This window comes from Molothrus ater, chromosome 14 (genome assembly GCF_012460135.2).
Source record: "Molothrus ater isolate BHLD 08-10-18 breed brown headed cowbird chromosome 14, BPBGC_Mater_1.1, whole genome shotgun sequence".
Classification (NCBI taxonomy): Eukaryota; Metazoa; Chordata; class Aves; order Passeriformes; family Icteridae; genus Molothrus; species Molothrus ater.
Genome location: NC_050491.2, coordinates 8203333 through 8216818, shown reverse-complemented (window position 1 = coordinate 8216818; position 13486 = coordinate 8203333). Strand labels below are relative to the sequence as shown.

At 37.8% G+C, this 13486-nt stretch overlaps 1 protein-coding gene across 2 annotated transcripts in view; it reads right to left on the bottom strand.

Moving 5' to 3' along the window:
* AMMECR1 (AMMECR nuclear protein 1) overlaps positions 1-13486 on the bottom strand; it is a 96124-nt gene that overhangs the window by 23523 nt on the left and 59115 nt on the right. The window lies entirely within an intron of this gene.

Below are 13486 nucleotides of genomic sequence, written 5' to 3'. Positions count from 1 at the left end.
GAGCTCCAACTGGACTAAATTATAATGTCACTAAAAGGCTTTCCAGCAGATGGCAAAGTTTAGATAATGAACAAAAATGAACTGCTCAATTACACTTAGAACCACGCAGCTTGAGCAACATAAAGCACTCAAATCTCTAGGAACATAAAAAGAAATCTCTAGAATTCTTTATATCTCCAGCACATCTCTCAATATTGACCTAAGATCATTATTTTACAACAAAACAGATACTGAAGTCAAGACAAAAATCTTTGAGGCCACATAATAGCTGAGTTCAACTCTCATTTAAGCAATTCATAAAATATTGCTTGCCCTCTAAAGCTGCATTCAAGCCATAATTTTATAAAAGAACAAATTAATGAGGTATTTTTAATTTATTATGAACTTTGAAAAGACCTCATCTTAAGTACATACAGAAAAACATTTCTAAATGTGTCACAATGTAGTTATATATAAATACAGAAAGATAATATAAACATTTACATCTTCAAATTCCTGCAGCTTGTAAAAAAAAGGGTCTCTTTAAATTATGCTGCTGAGATTCTAGAACAAAAGATTAGTTCATTTTCTCAACATTTCTTCTGTCACCAGAAGCACTGTATTTTTATTAAAAATATGATAGTTGAATCTTTATTGCTCAGTTTCAGTATACTGTTTGCCACAAACACTGGCAAGTTGTTTCTATCAGGACTCTGAAATCACAGTGGACAAATTAAATATATATAATCAGGTTCAATATAAGGAAAGCAAAAGGTATGGTAGATTATGCAGTAAATCAATGCAGAAAGACAAATACTGCAGAATCACAGAATAGCTCTGGAAGAGACCTTAAAGATCATTTAATTCCAACCCCCTGTTGTGAGCAGGGACACCTTCCACCAGACCAGGTTGTTCAGTCATATTTTCTTACATGAGGTCCTGTAGTAAATGGTTCATAGAAAAAGCTTAAGACAAGAAAATATGCTGAAATATGAAGGCATTAGCAAATATATTCTGAGAAGTAAAAAGTGACAGGATCCAGCCTTGAAATTCTTCAACAAACACATAAACTGAGAGTAACCCAAGGTCCACACTGCCTACAGACTGGAATATGACCACTCAAAATACAGAACACAGAATAATATCCTGGCTTGTTTCCCAAGATGTGTTCCATCAGTATCACAACTCAACTTGGATTGTGTTCAAACCAACCGGTTTTTAGCTAAACAATCTCTTACACATCCTGCAAGTACATCTGCAGAGGGATGCAGATCTGAGTGTTGTCAGTGTAGAGGATGATAAATGAGCTCATAGCATCTTACTAATTCTGTGTTTTTATAAATAAAGTAAAAGATAAGCACAAGATGAGTCCCTTGTGGCACATCACATGTAACAAGACTGCAGGGAAAGAAATGGTCTCTCCTTACTTCATGAGACTTTTGGTTTCTAGGCATTTGCTCCCACTATCATGATGCTACTCTAGAATGCAGCCATCAGAACTGCTGCATTAACAGAATTCAATCCCTGTTTAAGGCAACAAAAAAGGCTTTTTTCTGTTCGTTTTGTACGTGTGCAGGTTTTTATTTCATATATGAATCTCATTAGCAGATCAAGCTATGAATAGAGTATGTTTCAGATACATAAACACATTCTATATATCTGGAAGCTTTGCATCCTGCATCTCCTTCCCTCTACCTTCCACACACAAAGAAGTTGCCTGTAAGCCATCTTCTTGTTCTCCTTTTAGCAACTCTGCCACTTCTCTCTCACTCACGAGAGTGGGTCACGATTTCATCCTTTTATTCCTTCCAGATTCCTGTCACAATTCTGCCTACTTGGGGTGGCACATTCTGTACCACCTGCAACCTACTCAGCTTACAGAACTGCCTGGATGGGGCACTCACAAACCCCTCTTATCTAAGGTCAAGATGCCCAAGCAACAGAATGCTTGAAAGCTCAGCTAAACAGTACATTCAGCTCCAAGTCTGCCAGCTGCCACTCTGTATATGTTTTTCACTCTAAACCAAGTTTTGAGTAGCAAATAAAAACAGCCAAAGTGGAATTAAAAAGAAGTTCTGAAATAAAGGCAAAGGTCCAGGTTAGGCTACATTCATCTGTAGCCTCAGAAACTCAAGTATTCAAGGAATGCATTTAAATCACATTTTCTTTGAGAAACTACAGGCCAAATTCTTCTGCCTTGAAAGTAGAAGAGTTTTGCCATTCACTGCAGTAAAACCTAAACCAGGAAAGGATTGTTCTGTCCATGTGTCCATTCAGCTTTTAACTACCATGAACATCTTGCATTGCCACATATGTTTAACTACAGGACTTGTACCAAGACCAGCTGAAGCCCAACTATTCAATGTTAAATGAGGATACAGTGGGGACACATAAAATATTGGTTTAGTCATAATCATACCATCAGAGATACAATTCAACACATCTATCTAAAGTGGCTACTATTTAAATGGAAATAGATTATCACCTTTTTAAAAAGCGACTCATGAAATGTTTCATCTCCTGAATGTCAGGAATGCTTTAGTCAAACACAGACTTGTGAAATCATATGTAACAGCACTTGGAAATTCACATTTTTGGGGAAAAAAAAAAAAAAAGAAAAAAAGAACATGCATTGTAGACTTCTACAAACCTGAAGAGGGTTTTCTGAGCAACAAACCAGAAAGCCACCCTTTCAGTGATTGAAAAAGCTGAGCACACAAAGAGGGGTGGCTCTGGCAAACGAGGCTGCATGCAGTGCAGAGACCTCCACAGACAAAGCACAGCTGCTGCTCTTTGCAATGAGGGATTAGCAGTCTAGGTCAAAGGAAAAAAGCCTCTCTGTAGCTAAGTGAGCAAACTGCAGAATGCATCCTCAGCACAGATGAGAAAGGGCCAGCTAACCAGCTTGCAAATCGTGCAGAAGTTTCTGGAACAGAAACAAAACCAGCATCAATTTCTTGACAGAGCATGTAAAATATTTCTGGTGAAAAGCAGTGATGCCCTGCTGTAAAACCAAGGTTACAATGACCTCTCAATTACTTTAAAATTACATTTCTCCTTTTCCTCTTTGTGTTCACTTATATAACAAGCATTTTTTCTTCATGGCCAAACGAACACATTACATGTGGGGCTTTAATAACAATACCTGGAAGTAACTGGCCTAGAGATAACACAAGCAGCTCTTTTAACTCTAATTCAATAAGAACTGAAGCTATTAAATGCATACACATATGCACACAGAACATGTTTTTTTCATACAGACATATCTCTTTCAACATTTGTACAATTGAGTCATATTATATTTTGGCTTTACATTGACACTTCAGTTAAATGGGATGTAAGCCAATATTTGAAGAAAATACTTGCTTAACCTTTTGTTACATACTAAATAATTTTTATTCTACATTATTACTTAAGCAACATTAAATGAAAGAAATTAAGAGTCTCCTGACGTAAGAAATACCATTTGCATGTACCAGTGTGAATGTATTTCTAATCTGCTTTTATTTATCAGTAAAGCACTGAGAATGTTACTCACAATTAGGCTGGTATCTAAAGTAGCAAACTAATTGCATGTTACAAGAAGTTTGACACCTATTTCAGTTTGTGGTATTATAGAAGTCATACAATTATGTGAACTAGAAGTACCAGAAAGCTGTACTTCTCAAAAAAAAAACAACAAAAAAAATGCAGGAGCTTTTCTTCTTTTCCCCTGTAGAATCAGAACTAAGGGAATTCCAATGAACTGAAAAATACAGTAAAAATAAAGTCACCATTCCTTGCTGACAGAAGTTTGCAATACCTGATTTAATATACAGACTTAAACCACAACTGTGGGAATTTCCAGGATCACAAAGGGCTCTTTCACTGAAGCTGGGGTTGCAGCTTCTGACAAATGAGAAGTTCCCAGGAGCTGCACCCAGGCTCAGCAGAGCACTTCTTAACATCTGCACCAGTTCCCCAAGTTCTTGTGGGAGTTATTTATATACTGTACTTCTCCAACCTGAGAGACTGCTTGCCTGACAACTGACCCTTTAATGCAAGTAATCTGCACTAAGAAATAAAGATTATAGCATTGCACTGGAACAGGGAACCTAAATTTAAGCATGTGAGCTGACACTTTGTAGCCTACGTATTATATTTACGACACAGGCACATGTCACCATTCCCCCACAGAAAATATCCTTGCCTGAAGAACTGAGTGTTACCAGTCCTACAGAAATTTGTACTGATGGCCAAAAAAAGCTCTTCTCCACCATGATCAAAAGCTATTCTCCACATGTAAATTATAACTATGTTTAGAAAAGTTTTAATTAAAAGTCTTGAAAACTCAAAGGTAGGAATCTTTGAGATTAGAAATATTTTTTGCTTATACCACAAATATTCCTAGGTAATGGTTTATTTCCATACTTTCACAGCATTTGATGCTTTGTGAACTGCATCAACACAGTTATTTACAGAGCTAAAAAAATAAACAAAGTACATTCCATTTGTTTCTAAAATAAAGGCTATCACAAATATACACTCATTTAGAGTGTATATAGCCCTCCATACACTTTTTTAAGGAGTACAGTTGAAAATGGCAGAATCTGAAAAGTGCCTCTGCAATCCAAAGAAAGAGACAAACCTGGAGTGCTTCTGTTCCTAATATTATATTTTTTAATTAATGTTAGAAAAGAAAAACCTGGTTATTTTCAGGTAAGTATATATACCCCTACAATGAACTGGAGTAAAACTCCAGTCACTTGTACCCTCTGAAGTTCAAGAAGTCTTTCAAGACTTTCCTGTGTGCTGTTTCTCCCTCCCCACTCTGTGATCACTTGCTCACAAATACACACATGATATAAGTTGAAACAGTGCAGTCATTGGGCCTCTAAGACTTTAGGACTACCTCAGAAATGTGCTTAACTTCAGATGTCTTCAGACATTCTTCAGCATTTATATGGCTGCCTGTAGACTTCCAAGCAGTGGATAGGCTATTTCTTCTTCTCCAAGAGCTTTTCCTCCATCTTAACTGCACAGCTCTTGTAAAGGACATAACTTCTTTCTTCCTGGTGTCAACAGGAACAAATTTTAGAAACAGGTATCTGTCAGTACTATTTAAAAATTCCAGAAAACACTGCTACAGTTTACAAGAGCATTTTAACTCTCATTACTCTGGTCTATGGAAAATGGTAAGAAACAATTTCAAAAGCTTCAACACCTTTGTGTCAAAGTGAACAGGGATAACAAGGGCTTTTGGAGCCCAGTTCCCCACACCCAGTTTGTGCTATTTCTTCTTTATAGTCTTAAAAGGAAGCATCAGAAAACACCTAAATGGAGGAGGTGCTGACAGACTGAAAACTTTAATAGAGACTCCTTTCCCACAGCGCCTCCCACACAAAGCTGCAGAGCTTAAAGATTTTAACAGCTTGTAAGCATGAGACAATTCTTTTTCCTGTGACCTTGCCTAATCTCTGCTAACTGGTATTGAAACATCAGATTTCAGTACAAAACAGTTCCTTGAGCCCAAGTGTACTTCTACTGGGCAAGCTATGGAATATACCACAGCTGCACCTCAATTCCCAGAGTCCTACTTGGGATGTCTCATATTTATTACATATAAGCACTGGCCAGTCTGTGCAGTGGGATGTTTCACTACCCTCACTAGAAAGTTGTGGAAAACATACCTTGCTCTATTTTAAAAATTAACAACTGCTGAGCTGAGAACAGACAGAGGAAAAACTCACCCACAAGCAGGTAACTTCTATGCCAACTTTTTTCATTCTGTCCTGTTTCCAAATAGACAAATCCTTTCTTTGCAATGTTAGTGCTCTGAGACACACTCCACCTATGCCTCTGCCCGCTGTGAGCACAGTCCTATCTTGTGTTCTGCAGCACTGGCCCACAGCTCAGCACACCTCTGTAGCACTTCAGAAATCACTAAGTCACCAAGAGTCTCAAAAGACAGCAAATGTAATTATAAAAGATTTTTAGGCAATGTTTGATGATGTTCCCCTTAAGACTACCATATAAAGAGATTAAAAAGTTGACTAAAACCCATGAAAGTACCAACAACTACCTGCACTAGTAAAGGAAAAGTAAGTCATGGCACTATAGAGCTTTCTTAGGCAAGCCAGGGTGGCCAGTTCCCCTACCTCCACCCTCCCTCCCTAACACTTCTGTCAAGTAATATCCAAAGACAAATAAATATCTGACTTAGAACCAAACTAGTGTTTCAACTCAACAAGAACTCTGTCTTTGAACTTACAGGGCATACATCATTTTGTTCACATAATAGGAGACTGTGTGGGAAGAACATGAAATGCAAGATCATCATGGGAAAGACTGGAGTCACAAATGAGATGGCTCCTCCCTGAAACCCATCTGGAAAGTCTGAGTAACTGCAGGGTAGCACCAGTTCAATCAAATTCCAGCAACATCTGATTTATTCCAAATACCACAAGTTACATTAACTAATGAAAGTTATCTTGCTTGAGCGTGTCTTTTTCTAAGCATGCATTTTATAAAAGTACAATTTTTAATGCATGTCTTTTAAATAAGAAGATGAAATACGTATTTCAAATATGGCCATTTCCTTAGTTACACCAAATTCTACTGCTGAGACCTCAAACTTATGTTTGTCTCAGCAAAACTCCCTCTAAATTTCATTGAGCCATTTTATACAGATACAGCAATTCTGTAGTAATTTTTAATTATAAAATGTATTTTTCCTTGATTTTCACATACCTTTCATAAACAGTCAACTCCAAGAGTAAGTTCACTCTACAAAACACAGTAATGCATTCTCCTGTGCCGAAGCATTCATATTCTATAATTCAGTTTTCCCAGCAAAACAGTAAAATGGTTATCAATATTTGATAACCCTGGTTCTATTGAAAAAGCTTTGGGAGAGCATCATTATGCTCTCCTCCTTTCATAAAGATAATAATCTAAGGACTGTCCTTCCATTTGTGGCATTTTCCTTTGCTTTCTTTCAAGCAGTGTTGCTAAGGAAACAGACTCATCTACCATTAGGTCCAAGGGTCTAGCAAGGTTTTTCTCAGGAATAATACAGTAACAATTACAAAACCAGGGTTTTTAGTTTTGTTTTGCTTGTTTGTTTTTAAATAAATAAAAAAATTAAGGCAGAATGATTGCATTCTCAATGCATGCAATATGCAAAAAACTATGTATTCCCTAGGGCATGCTCCTCTCTTCTAAACAAGATTTTCCTTCCTAACAAAATAAGGAAGCATTTAACCCATCATTAAAACAAAAATTTGGGGTTTTTTTCCACTTAAAGAGGCAGTATGGTATTCAGCTTTGCCCTTTGAGAGAAGGCAGCAAACAGCTCTGTTAAACAACAGATCCCTGCAGTAACAACCTGGCACTGTGTGCACAAAATCATTACAGACCTATTTACTGAACTGACTCACACAGAGTAACTAAGTCTGGCTCAATAAATTCAGATTTATATACTTCATTTGGACTTTCTGTTATTGTGGGTTTACATCACAAACCATTTTACTAATAAACATATATTCCACTAGAACAGATCTTAGGATTTATCCAAATTAAAGTGCTTGTTATTTGTAAAGTCAGTGTCTACAAGCAGACTCAAAGCAACTAGCTTTTATTGGCTTGGATAAAATTTAGAAATATGAACAGCTCCAAGTTTCAGTAAAATCTCATCTATATACAGATGATATGGCAGGCAAATCCATGAGCCAGTACAAAATGTCTATGTGTTAAAATAATTTTGCCTCAGTTTCAACAGAGGTCATCAGTAAAACTTCAAGATCACAGTGCTAATACCTCAATTTTATATTTTAACAAAAGCATTTTTGAAAACAAAAAGGAGTTCTAAGATACACATTATTAATACCTCTGGAGGGCAACACCATGATAAATTACACACATCTATATACATCTTCTAATTTGTAAAGTGAAGTTGAATGCTGAACTGCCTTAATATTCTTCAGCCCAGTTCTGACTCAGAACACATATGTGCTATATATTATATGTTATATATGAATATACACGTGTATGTAATAAATATGTTCAGTATTTATATATTTCCAAATAGCTTTCCAACACAGCTTTGGCTCAGACATCTCTTTCTTTTTCTAAGGAGTTCTGGTGATATGAAATTGCTACAAAGTGATGAGAATAAACCCCTCCCTCTGCTGCTGCCTGGCAGGTGAGCAGAACCTGCCTTATACTGGGCACTGGGTGATGCCCACGTCACAGCAACATTGTCAACCACCAACCCAGGGGGACCCAAATTAGCAGAACAGCAGTCCTGCAACCTCTTCAGCATTCCTGAACTCTCCTTAGGCCAGGGAGCCCCCATCCTTGGTCTGAGGGAAAAGCACTCAGTACACCCACTTAAGTGTCAGTTTGGCACCCCACTTCCTACCTCCCCAGGAATGCAGGATGTTCTGAAATCACTCCTACAGAACCTTGTAATGCAGTAAGGGAATGTGATGGTGTAACTGAGAGTTGCTTCTACTGGAGATGTTTAGCCTGAAAAGGCTCAGGGGAGACCTTACTGCTCTCTACCTGCAAGGGGGCTGGAGCAGGTGGGGTCAGCCTCTTCTCCCAAACAGCAAGTGACGGGACAAGAAAAAATGGCCTCAAGTTGCACCAGGCATTATTCAGACTGGCTATTAGGAAGCATTTTTTTCACCAAAAGGGTTGTCAAGTATAGAAACAGGCTGCCCAAACAAGTGGTGGAGTCCCCAACCCTAAAGGGATTTAGAAGCCATGTTGGCACTTGGAGATACATTGGAGTGGTGGCTTGGTAGTGCTGAGTTAATGGCTGGACTTGGTGACCTTAAAGGTGTTTTCCAATGTAAACAATTCTATGATTCAATGTGACAGATGAATATCTGAGGAGTCTCAGCTGACAGCATGTAGGGCATTTTTATTCTTAAAACTTAGTGGATTTTATAGGTTGAACCCCCCTAAAAATGTTACCCTTCATGACTGCAACTTGCTGTAAAGCAGGAGGTGGGAGTTACTCATTCCAGAGGGTTATTGCCACTGGCCTCTCACACGCTCTGTGGTACACAGTGGTCGTCTGTTCACTCAATTGGACACAGAATCATGGCAGCACATATGGCCCTAACTTTTCTCACTTGGAGATCTGTGCTCTCTACCTCAGTTAAGGCAACCCTGAGAACTCAGAGAGACCAGCAGGCACCTGCTTTTCACAGGCACATACAAATGGAAAGGAAGCTCCCTGACTTCATAAACAATATTGAACATAGAAGAACAGCATAACCCTGGTGTGTGCAGGCTGTCATGAACCTACACTCCTCTCTGCAGAGTTTAATTACAAGTGTGATGATGTAAGCTTCATCTCACAATTATCAGGCATTTTTCCACTGGTGGCCACCAGACAGTGTATTAACAGAATTTTAAAAAGCCAACTTCAGCAGTGATAAACTATAAATCAAAGTCAAAAGCAAGACAGCCTGCAAAGTATTATCAGTGGGCAACACAGAAGCAACAATATGCTCTCAAATATTACATGAGATGTTATTTGGACAAATTATTTCTATCTATTACTCCTGTCAACAATGAAGGCCACAACAACTGTAAAAACATGTAATTCCCCCCAACTCTACAGTTCAAAAAATTGCAGTCAGATGAATGAGTATGCTTTGCCCTGGATCAATGGTAATGACTACCTACACCCACAGCAACACTGCTTGGCAGTAAAGGTTTTGGGAAGTTAGCACTGCCCTGTGGGACTGATTACAGGGTTAGAGTAGTAAACTCAACTAAATACATGAAGGAAGTTGTCCTGTCTGTACTAAAACTTGTCACTAGTCTTTAGCAAGTACAGCCAGCATCAATCTTAATGTGATCAGTTATTAAGTATTTTTCAATTTCACCCTTAAATTAGCTGGCTGTAGCTGTACTGCTATATTTTACAGTTGGATGGTAAGATCTGGACTAGGAAAAAAGGGTTAGTGTTTTTGACAGAGAGAGCAGGCAGTATTGCAACAAGGACTGACTCTTGACATGGCTGACAGGGACAGAGCAGTACTTGACGCCAGCAGTAGCCAAATCCTCATATGGATGTACACCCAAATTCACTTATGAGAAAGTTGGGTCATAGGTTTCATCCCCTTCTATCTTGTGCTTCTCATCCCCAGCTTCTCTTTGTTTTCTTTTGTTGATCAGCCACATCTAAGCTGAGTGTCAGCAGTCCTGTTTCCCTCAGGTGGAGTGGTAAGTAGAACACACAACAAAAAATCTGATTACATCATCCAGTCAGTAGAGACAGGTCTATGCTAGTTAAAGGAAGGAGGGTTAAACCCAGTTTTCACCCATCAGGTTAATACACTTAAGCCTTGGAGTCCTCCAATGTCTCTTCACTACTTTCTTCTGGGACAGCAGACTCTGCCCTGTGACATCTTCCTTCACCTGCCTGTTCTCTACTACCTCCCTCCCCAGATACATATTCTAGCCTTAATGGGCTAAACCAACACAGAGATAAAAATTTATGCACCTATACTTTCACATCCAATAGGCATAAAATACTATGTCAAATTCTATGAAATAGATTAAAAACTAAAACAAAGAACTGAAACCATTTTGTTCAATATCTCAAGTTTATAAAACCAGGAGTTTAAAACTTCAGTGCCAAAACCTAAGACTTACTGCTGTACAGAATACATGAAAAAGTAATTTATCAACCTGTTATGAAATTCTGTGGTAACCTGCTTCCAAGTTCAGAGTATTTTCTTGAAGGAGCTGTAAAACATAAGGTATTTTTCATAATCTGGGTTGGTTTATTTTTATGCATTCAGGTGGGATAATCAATTTAACACATTCGGTCTAAAGGACTATTGTAGCCATGGTAAAATTTCTTCATTCTAAAATGTAATATGCAACACTGTAGAACATTTGGACATGGTTTATCTCCTAGTAAAATGAAATACAAATCACCAAGTCTGAATCTCTCTCTCCATAAAGTTCTGCAGAAGATTTTAATAATACACATCCTTTCCCCTGTGTTTCACTGATATGACTGCAAAGAAAATTGAATTTAACATGTCGACTTTATAAGGAATGCAGTAATAGTTTTTTTAACTATGGGTATTCTCATCCCTCCTCAGAACTTAGGCAGATGCATCCAATTAACGATGAATCATTCCACATAAATTTCCTGTTTAGAACATACTGGCAATATCAGCACAACAACCTACAGAGCTCAAAATGGTCACAGATCACCACCATTTTTGATTTCAGACCCAAAAAAGTGAACGGTGGGGGTGTCCCAAGAAACAAATTGTTCACTCCAGATTCCTAGATGAACTATCATTATGCTGCTTCAAAGGAACTACACTACTGTATGCAGATAAGAGATGTGTATGCTACACACTGGATATGATATACAGCCAGAGATCACTAGAAATAACAAAATTTATTTCCTGTGATCCTAAGGACTATGCAACATATTTGCAATAAAATTATGTGTGAAGGGAATTGTGGATATTTTGATTGCTAAGCACCAGGGTATTTAAAAACAGCTGTTCATTTGTGCCATTTTAACTCACTGAAAGCTGGGCCACAATTACACAGAAGGTACTGAAAAGAGTAAAAATTAATTAATTAGATAAACAATCTAGTTCAGTTTATCCACACTGTATCTTCAAAATGACTGAAGGAAAGTGCCTCCCTTTTGAAAAGTGTCAAAGGAAAATAAAGTCAGCAGTCATCTGACTGCATTGCCAACTGAAAGTTCTGGTCAAGTTCCACTTTCTGCAGTAGAGCCCATTCTCATTCTACCTACTTTGTTGATTAACTTCTGCCCTTCCTGAATAAGTTTTTCCCTTTCAGGAATTGCCATGTCTTCTGCAGCAGCCTATTGCCCAGATACTGCTGGAGCAAGCTATAATGTCCTAGTTTCTAATCCTTCCTGGGGAGGCCTGTCGAGCTCCAGACTCTCAAAGCCATCGACACTTCAATGGTGCTTCTTTTATTCCTCAAATGCTCTCCCTCTGGAAGCCCCACAGTTGAAAAGACTGACCACAAGAAGGAAACTAATCACAGGTAACCCTCTCTCTCTTTTTTTATATAATGACTGATAGAAGGGAACACCTTTGTTGTACATTCTCATATGAACTCTACATTCCAGTGATCATATTTGAAGTTTGGTTGTTATGTGAAAAATAAAGCAACCTGGAAACATTTTAGGTACCATAAGCATAAAAAAGATTTACCATAAAAGGTAACAAAATCCAATATGCACTAAATGTTACATTTTATTTTAAAGCAACTTATGTGCTTCTGAAGACTTTTTTAAAAAATAGGCTGGTATGTAGTTCCATTTTCCTCATCTTGAAAATTATTGATCTGTCCTCTAAATAGCCTAGTATAAACTTCCACAGCATGTGGCCATCCTGTAAATACTGCACTGAAATTATTTCAGTTCTCTTTAATTTTCATCACTTTTCATGTATTTTGACTTCAGCTTTCACAGAATGCAGTCAGGAATCATATAACCAGTTTTAAAGGTATTTAAGTGTACAGTCCTGTCTGATTTGTGAGAATGGAAAAATCTATGAGGAACAAAAACTATTTTCTTGAGCTCTCATCTTATTCCTAGCCTCAGGGGGAAATTTTCTGTACAAGCTCATTGCTCTTGATCAGGCACTGTAAAACACCTAAATGAAACACTCTCCAGTACAGGGGGAAAGTTGGTTTTCATTCAGTTTGGCTCACTAATGGTTAAGATTTTAAGCTTTTTAACCCTCAACAAAGAAATTGCTTTGAATATATTAAAAGGTTCTTCTCACCAACCATTTTGAATGCTGAGGTTTTAAAGGACACAAGCAGAAACATTCTAGAGTGCATAATAAATAAACTGAACACAATAAAGGTAACCAGGTCTTTCAGAAGTCTGTAAGGGCTCCAGGAGATGAGCAGTTATCTTCTTCAAGCTCAGCAGAGAAGCATGAAATGAACTTCAGGTTGCAACTAACGAGGGAGATAAGTAAAAAAGAACATCTCCCATTCTAGTATTATTTAATGCCAGAATGGACAAGGCATTTTAACAGCAAAGAGGAAGTTCCTGTAACGGACAAAAGCCTCAAATGTAAAGTGGTCTGGAAGCACTAATTATTTTAAGTGATGACAATTTTAGAGGTCTACACATGCCAGAATGCAGCTTCTATTTTAAAGCACAATAAAGTCTATTGTAGCTGAAAGGAACAAAATTCCATTGATTCTTTAGAGAATAAACTTAAGAAAACTCTTAGAAAAACAAGTAGAAAGCTTGCTACTAGCTCTAGTGATAAACTTATTAGTTTTCACTCTATGCAAAGGAAATGGAACAATATTAAGGTGAATGAATTTAGGTGTAGATCAAAACATGAAGATTATGCTGCCAGGGAGTGAAGGATTATCATCACTTACCTCCCTCATCCAGAAGCTTCCCACTCAGGGGCTGGGATGTATCTGAAGAGTAACATGTAATGGAAATTTGTAGCATTAAATTAACTGCAGC